Source organism: Tupaia chinensis, unplaced genomic scaffold, assembly GCF_000334495.1.
Source record: "Tupaia chinensis unplaced genomic scaffold, TupChi_1.0 Scaffold000432_1, whole genome shotgun sequence".
Taxonomy (NCBI): Eukaryota; Metazoa; Chordata; class Mammalia; order Scandentia; family Tupaiidae; genus Tupaia; species Tupaia belangeri.
In genome coordinates, this window is record NW_006159937.1 from 279,575 (window position 1) to 288,743 (window position 9,169).

General features: G+C 36.0%; 1 pseudogene; it reads right to left on the reverse strand.

The window, feature by feature from the left end:
• Positions 1 to 821: 821 nt before the first annotated feature.
• On the reverse strand, positions 822 to 1,675 carry LOC106735550 (60S ribosomal protein L6 pseudogene; annotated as a pseudogene).
• Between the last annotated feature and the right edge of the window lie 7,494 nt (positions 1,676 to 9,169).

A 9,169-nucleotide genomic window follows, 5' to 3' on the forward strand; every position in this document is an offset into this window, starting at 1 on the left:
ATGGGGATCATTCTGCTTGCCATGATGCGTAGGGATTTTTCAGGAATAAGAACAAGGTCTGAAGACTTCTCAGTCTGCCCCCGACCTCCCACCTCTCCCAGGATGAGTATTATGTACCATGCAGATGCTTCAAGTGGTAATTTCTCTCCTAGATATGGACTCTTATTATGCTAATTTTTCAACTAAAAATGAACAGTGAATTTTAACTTTTGGGAAATTTTGTTGTGTTGGATTTATAGAAATATGGTACACAAATGAACAATTCCAGAAATTATTTATGAGATTTTTCAAGCATTTATTTACTGCCAAATAACATTTTCACCTTATTCACTATCTTTAGAACCTCAGCTCCACCAAGTAATATAATGTAAGTAGTAATAAAGTTCCCAAGATAGACTAAGACTAATCTCTAGCAGTGGCTTAGAAGGTGAGAATTTTCTTTGAAAGAGGACAGGTAGACATCGCAGATTTTACAGAGAGCATGGCATGGATGTTAGAAAAGGAAAGGAACGGGAAGTCTGTTCTTGCAATGCTAACAGAAATATCTGGACTGGATGGTTTCTGAAGAAATTGGCAGGTGCATGTGTTGAGAGAGCATGAACTAAGAGAGCTGCGGTTAAAGACATGTCTCTTTTTAAACAACCAGCTTCCTTGAAAACTAACTCTCACAAGAATTGGAATTCACTGAATCTTGTGAGACATCATTATTGATTAGTGAGAGTTTCTTCCATTGCAATATCACCACGTTCAATTACCACCCACTAGGACTCACCACTTTCCAACATCATATTCCAAAACATAAATCTTTGGGGAGTATGCCATTATCTAATCACAACATTCATATAATTTGTAAGGACAAACACTGATTGCAGGCAGCCCTGGAGCTGAGGAACAGCTTTGATTTTTGGTAAAATTTGCGAGTCCACAGCTTTCTGATCAATCTTGCACTGCTCTAAAATCTCGTATTTCTCCTTTTCTGTGTCGAAGATCTCACCTTCCTGGTGTATGGGCTTCCATAGTTTCTTTTTCTTGAAGTAAGCATCAGTAAGGTGCTTTGGGATTTTTACTTTGCTAATATCAATTTTCATGGAGGTGACAATGACAAATTTCTTGTGTGTTCTTCGCAGTGTAACTTGGTTGAGAACCAGCGGTCCAGTTACAAGTAGAAAGTCACTGCTCAGCTGCTTTGGGAAAACTACTTTCCTGCTTCTGTGGCGTCCAGTGAGGATGATCAGAATGGTCCTGGAGTGATGCTAGCTTGCAGCTTTCTCACATGCTGACTGGAGGGTTTTTCACTGTGGCTCAACAGCTTTCAAGGCATATCTTTAGTAGGATAATACCTAGGGATTTTGTGCAGTTTAACCACCTGGGTACCACCATTCTTGTCTCCACCAACTGGTTTTGTGACAGTCACAAGAACCTTCTTTTTCTTTTCAATCCTGGATTTAGTGGCCTAGTATTTCCTCTTGTCCATGGCCTTCCTGGAATACATGGCAGACTGAGAGTATCTACCAATGCCCTGGATTAGGACAGGGTTTTGGCTGCAATAGGGCTTCCCCTTCTTAGGCATTTTAGCCTTGGGATCACCCTTTTTAACTTTGCCACTGGCATCAGCCTTCTTGGCTTCAGATTTCTTCTCCCTAGTATCCTGCTTTGCAGCTTTTTCACCTGCCATCTTGTATAGTGGGAAGGAGCTATCTAATCATAACATTATACTCGTGGCCCTCAAGGTTCATGTTTTTCTTACATGTAACATAAAATCACCCCATGCCAATAATACCAAAACCCTTCATTTGTCCCAACATCAACTCAGAAAGTCACAAGTTCGCATTTGAAACTGATCACAAATTCATTCTAGCTATTAGCCTGTGAAGTCAAAACAAATTACATGCTCCCAAAATATAAGTGTGGAGTAGAGGAAGGGTAGAAATTATCATTCCACCAAAAAAAAAGGTGACAGGCCCAAGGAAGTGGGCAGATATAGGATCCTGGAAATTTATATACTGCATTCCAGATGCACCGAGGGTGTGGGACCTTCTCAGGATGGCCATTACTGTCAATATCCCTATCAGCAGTGTGGTCACATCCCCTTATCCATCTCTAAAGATCTGTACTTCATATATGAACAGTTCTTTCCCTGAGCCTCCATCTGCATCTAGGCTTTTCCTAGCTTCTCCTCCAAATTGTTTCTATTACCCATTTCCAAAGTCATTGCCAGGGTTTTGATATCTACAGCAACACAATCCTGATAAACCAATTTCTGCCTCAGCCCATGACCATGATGCTAAGAAAAATGCCTGAGATTGGGTGATTTATAAAGAAATAAGAATTCATTAACTCACAATTCTATTTGCTAATAAATCCAAAAACATGACATATGTGTGGCATCGGGTCAGTCTACAACATGGCCAACAGAAGCATGGAGGATGGCAGGTGCGAACAGAGAGAGACAACTGCAAGCAACTCTCTTTTGTAACAACCAACTCTCACAAGGACTAACCTTTTCTCATGAGAACTAGAACTCCCTGGGTCCTGTGAGACATCGATAATCTCTTCACAAGTGTTACCTTCTTTATGCAATTGCTACAATCCACTCACCACCTTCCACAGCAAATTCTAAAACAAACTTTAGGAGACAACCCATCATCAACACTGGTCTTTACCTGGAAGTGAGAGTAAAACACGCCTTCTACACTCTCCTGTTATTGCCACCTTTACTTTTTCCTTCTAAGTGCTCTCTTGTCTTTCCTCAGATGGAAAAAATGAGGAGATTAGGATAACAAAGTAGATAATAATCCAGAAGGAGAAACAGTCTGAATAACAGTTGATAGATGTTTTAACTCACATCAAATCTTTATTCCACATCAGTAGTCAGAATAGTTTATCCCAGAGGGTTTGCTGCAGGTTGAGGAGTTAAAGACTTTTTTCTTGATGTACAAAAGAGTTAAGGATTTCCATTTCTGGAATGTGTGATAGTACTCAGCATAAACTAAAATCAACTTTTGACATTTTGATTTTAGAGTAGATAGTGCCTTCCTTAACCCTTTAAGAGTGTATTAATTGTGCTGAAGCTGCCTAAATATCAATTCAATATTTTAAATAAAAGGTAAGTACAGTAGTTACTGCTTCTTGTACATAATGTAAAAACAAAAATCCACGGTAAATTTAATAGATATTTCAGTTTTCAAAGTGATACCATTGTTTTAGAGTGTGTATGTGTGCACTCTGCTTGGAAATGCCGTTGAATGTACATTCCCAATATAGATGTAAATGGTGAACTGAGAAAAACACACCATTAGGTGAGGTAATCTTGAAAGTTTAATGCTGTGCGCTGCAAAATTCTTAAAGAACAAATTTCTTCTATTGGAAAAAAATCCTCTTTATATTATTTACAGTGTCACAATCAGAGCTATCTTTTCTTTTTTTTTTTTAAATCAGAGAATAAACAAGGTCCAATAAGACAGAACATTTAAACTGTATCAAGGACAGCTCTCTGATTTAGTTCTTTAGTAACGAGGTCTTTAGTAAAGAGATCTTCCCAAGGTCAAGTGAAGAAACATAAATCTTTTTACCATCTGATGTGCCACTTCCTTGATAGCCAGATGAGTTTTCTTAAACTGATATTTTGGATCTGTTGTCTATGGATCATGTCAGTGGATTCTGTGAGAGATGCTCCTCTGGCCGAGTACTCAAAGACTCACCATGATGGGCAGTGACAACATCTCTCTTCTACAGGTAAGTATATTTGGTCCTGAATAACAGTTTTAATCAGGAGACTAACTCCACAAGCAAAGATCAGAAAGACTGAAAAAGGTGATAGTAAAGTAAGAAGTCAATGCTTGGGGACCAGCAAGTGGTGTGGAGGTTAAGGTGTTGGACATGGCTGACCACAGTTCAAATCCCAGACCCGGCAGCTTGCTTTCTCACTTTTCCTCTCTGGTGAACTAAATAATAATAATAATAAGAAAATACATAATTCTTAAAAAAAATAAGTCAGTGCTTAACCAAGAAAGTAAGTAGCTAGAGAAGATCAACACAATGAATAGATCATTTTGGAGAGAAACATCTGAGAGAGTATTAGAGATGAAGAGCTTTTTCTCTGCATGAACATATGTTCTTAGACAAGAGGAAAAGCCTAGTGTTTATGTACTTTGTTGAAACAGCAGAATTTGTACAGTGTCATCTTAAAGTAAATATATTTATATTCATAATATGAAGACCTCAGGTCACTTTAATAAAAAAATAAAAATAAAAAACAATTTTAGTTCTGTAGTTAATATTTCTAGTCCAGTATAATAATATAAACTTATTCAGAGGTAAGTTTCTTCTCTTCCTTCATTAAAGTCTGGAAAGGAAGACAGAAGGAAAGGACATGCAGAAGGGACATATTCAGCTCTTTCTGTATGTCCAGCCTTAAAGAGACCCTCAATATACCAGTACTTGTTTTGTTGTTGTTGTTGTTTGTTTGTTTTGTTTAAGAATTATTTTATTTTATTTATTACTTTTAAAATTTGTTTTATGGCATGTGTGGTCACCAGAGAGAATAAAAGAAAGGGAAAAGCAAGTTCCCAGGTCCAGTCCTTGAACCGTGGTTGGCCATGGGGGAGTCTACCACCTTAACCATCACACCTGCTGGTCTCACTAGTACTGTTTTAAGCAATAACAGTTCAATGGGATAAGAATATATTTAAATATAATTTTTTAATTTCTTTTTGGTGGAATGCTCCATTATTGTGTTATCCCCTTGAAGCTATTCTCATTAGGCTAGGGATCAGAAAGAAGAAATTACCACTCTCATTCATGGTGTGAAAAGTTAATCTTCTCTGTTCTGTCTTCAGGCACTAGAGGCCAACAGAAAAAAAAAAATAAAAGAAAAAGAGAGGGGGGATTTTAGACTTCTTCTTTCCCTGTCCTGAATGGTCTAGCACCTCAGTTTGGGATGTGGGAGTATTTGTTACATATTGTCACAAGGCAAGCAGTCTTCAAAAAGTATACTGCAATCTGAAATGCCATATACCAAAATACTGTCACCTTGCAGTCTGATTTTGTTTAAAGATCATTCTTAAAATAAACGCACTTCCGCTTGACTAATAGTACCATCGATTATATTTAATACACTTTAGATATTTATGTTTCCATTCTCTACTCCAAAGCTGCAGTGATTAATTCAAGTTCCTTCTGTGCTCTGCAAAACGCCTACAGCAAATGTCTCATAAAAAAATCCTTCGGAAGTGCTTTCTGCAGCTGGGGTCAGAATGGTTTTTGAGACCTTTCTTAGCTAAGAAGGCTATAACAAAATAAAACCTTTCCGTCTGATTATGACCTGGAAGATTCTTCCACTAATGTATAAAACTGTCTTTTATCAGATGCCACCCCTCTAAAAAGTTTGGTGTAACATCTCTTTCTGCATTATTTGCATTTTCTTACTCTTATGATTTCTAAAGATTTCCCTTCAGCTATCTACAAAATGTGTATCATTTTTCAAAATTCTCTAAGATCTAGAGAAATGTTAGGAAATGTCCAATTATCAATGTATGTTATTATTTGTAAAAAAGAAAAATAAGAAAATCCTTACCTCATTTACTCTTAATCTCGTTGTAATTTCCTCTCTGTTTCTATGTATTCCAGAAAGTGTTCTCACTAATGTCACCAATGGCCTTTTTCCTAGTGGATCTTACCTTTTTTCAACTCCTCTATGCCAGTTAATATCTTTGATTATTTGACCCTACTTCCAAATCATTTTTTTGATATCCACACCTCATTCTCATTCTCTCTCTCTGAATGTGTATGTCTCTCTCTGTGTATGGAGATATGCAGTATTCTGCGAAAGCCAGCAATGGTAGGCTGAGGCCTCCTCATGTTGGATCTCTCTGATTGACTGCAGCTCAAAAAGTTTCTCCACTTTTAAGGACCTGTGTGCTTTAATTGGTCCCATCTAAATAGTTCAGGTAATTCTACCTATTTTAAGGTCCATACCCTTAATCACAGTCTGCCACGTCCCTTTTGCAATGGATGGAAATACAGTCATAGGTTCCAAGGTTACAGGTGATGTATTGGAGGTGCCAGAATACTACCTTCCATAGTAAGTTAGGAGCCAGAGTGAGTAATTAACTCTCGTGAGTGGTGGTTACAACATGTGATTTTGTAGTCAGTAATCAGGGTGCAGCTCTTTATATATAATGTAGTTTTGCTGTTAAGCGATGGTGAAGTAGCTAATTCAAGGCCCATATGGTGACACAGTCATAATGCAACTGGATCCACATGGGAAGGTACAAGATTTCTAAAGTGGGATCTTCTGAAGTATGTTGGGTGTCACACATGCTGACTGGGGGTTGGCAGTGGACTGAGGTGTGAAGATGCTAAGGTACCTTTGTTTTTTTCTTTGTCTCTCTCTCTCTCTTTCTCATGGAAGAAATAAATAAATAAATGATTAAAAAAAGGAGCTAAATGATTCCTGATTATGAATGAATCACTTGTCCTTAGAAGCTTAGCCTAAACTCTATTCCTTTAAAAATGTCACTAATGAGGCATGCAATCTTAAATACCATGGAGTAAATTTCTTTCTCCTAAAATCAGTTAGATTGTATTCTATTGTGTGAGACTGCACCCTGATTATTTTAATTCCCACCTTTATGTTTCTATCCAGGAAGCTTCCTGATAAACATTGTTCATTCACCTAGTAGAGATCTATTTTTGGAAATTGCTTAAGGGTTGAAAAATTGGTACACAAAAATTCTCACCACAAAATAAATGAAAAGTAGATGAGGTTGTGGATATGTTAATTGGCTTGCATAAATCATTTTACAATGTAAATATACAAATAAAAATATTACATTGAATCACAAAATATGTGTTATTACAATTTTCAATTAAAAATCAGCACACATAAAAAATTATAATCTTTCTTTCATATTTGGATCTCTTTCTTGTTCCCTTTATCATTTCAAGCCTTGACCCAAGTTCTCAGTCTAAGTCTTGGAAATCTTAGAATAAGCTACATTTTTAAAAGAATTACTTAATTTCATTCATTGCTATTACTTTTAATTTCCTATTGAGGATGTACACTCACCAGAGAGAGAGACAGAGAGAGAGAGAAATTGGGAAAGCAAACCACCAGACCCAGGACTCAAATCTCGGTTGGCCATGTGAAAGTCCAGGACCCTAACCACCACATCACCTGCTGGTCCTAGAATAGCCCCCTTTAAAAAACATGGCAAAACAAAACAAAAATTCTCTTCTTCATTTAGGAATCCAGTAACATTAAGTCTCTCTTCCCCATGTCTCAAATCCATTTCTACATAGTTATTTGTACTGTTTATGTTTCATGAACAGTAAACTAGGCTTACTGTGAACACTTGTTAACCAATGTTTCACAAGTGTCCCTTCTAAAATGTACTCCCTAAAGTCCTTTTGGCTTTCTGAAATATCATACTACTGTTAATTATTACTATTATTTTTAATTTTTAATGGTATTCTATCATTTTTATACACGCAACCCCCTTTATTTGAAACTCTATCTGCTCATATATACTCCAGCTATCTGACTCTTTCAGGTCCTAAGTTTTTAAGCTTTCATGCACATAGAGTCATTTGTTGTGTTTGCTAGTTTGTAATGGAGAATGACCTGTTTTGTTTTTAGCTAACTTGAGTCAAGGCACAGTGCTGGTTTTCTTTTTATTCAGCCAGTTTTGGCCTAGGAATTTACTGTATGCTTTAGAAATCCAAAAATGGGTCTGATACACAGGTACGACAGAGAATAAATGCTCCAGTGGTTAAATATATCAGATTTCAGAGCCAGACAGGCTTGGATCCAAATCTAAGTTTTTTTTTTTTTTTTTTTTTTTGTCATTTCCTAATTGTATGAGTTTGGACATGTCACCTCACAATCAAAAGTTCAATTTGATTTCTTCATCTGAAAAATGAGAAAAATAACATTTACACTTGTCTAAGAATATAAAGAAACATGGCATTATTATTATAACTGTCGCTTAATATTTTTAGAAATCCTATAGGTTAAAGTACATGATCATCTCCTGATTTTTCAATATAAGTCACAGCACATCTAACATTGCATAGTATAATATATATACTTTTATAATTTTCTAAGTGGTGAATCTTTTTTTTTATAAGTGGTTTATTTTGCATTCATTCACTACACATCATCATAGCATACATGATGCAGTTTCTTGTCCAGAATACACTGCATAGAGGCTTAGTCATAAACGTTATCATCACAAGTAATTTTCCATTTCTTGTTTCTTATATAAACATATTTATATTTCTCCCTGCCCCCTATTTCTCACCCTCTGTTATATCCCACCCTCCTCCTACTCTCTCTCTGCAGTTGCTTTTCATTCCTTTTTTTCTCCCACATTTCATTGGTTAACAAAATATCGTAATTGATCTAACTACTTTCAACAGCAAGTTCAACTGATACATAAGTATTTGTGAACAAATGCTTGACTTTAGGCATGAAACTGTGAGTTAAATGAATATACTATAAAATAGCACCTAGCTGAGACTATATAGCTTACTGTGGTCATTAAATAGGTATTCTTAGTATGTTTTTTAATTTCAAGAAAGGCAGTTTTAGCTTTAATAAATCAAAATCAGAAAATATTAAGATAACTTTGCTTAAGAGTTAAAGCCAGGAAGGGGTTAGGATTCTGTTCAAATAGTAGTTACCTGAATCTGTCAACAATTCAAAAGAAAAAGATCCTGGTCTATATAAGAGTTAATCTTATCATAATTATCTGTGAGGGTCAAAACACCACGAATATGGGCACTCGTGGTAACCAACAGAAGAGGATCATCTATCACAGCCTAATTTTCCAGAACGCTATTGTGAGTTTCTTTTAGCAATTAGAAACCTGTGTTTAGATACTTGTTAAAACTTTTTCTATGGGAAGCGATCCTGAAACTGAAAACAGTCATAATAGATAAACTTAATTTTTCTATTTTTATTTTTTTACTGTACATAGCATTTAAAGATAACAATCAGACATGTGACTGATGACATTACACTAGAACAATCAATTTTAGAACATTTATGAACAATATTTTTAGCTTTATTAATCTTTGTAACTCTTTCTTAAACTTTTCCAATATAACCCAAACCTTCAACAATAGGCTTTAGACTTTTAGTCTAAAGAATCCTGGGCTCCCTTCT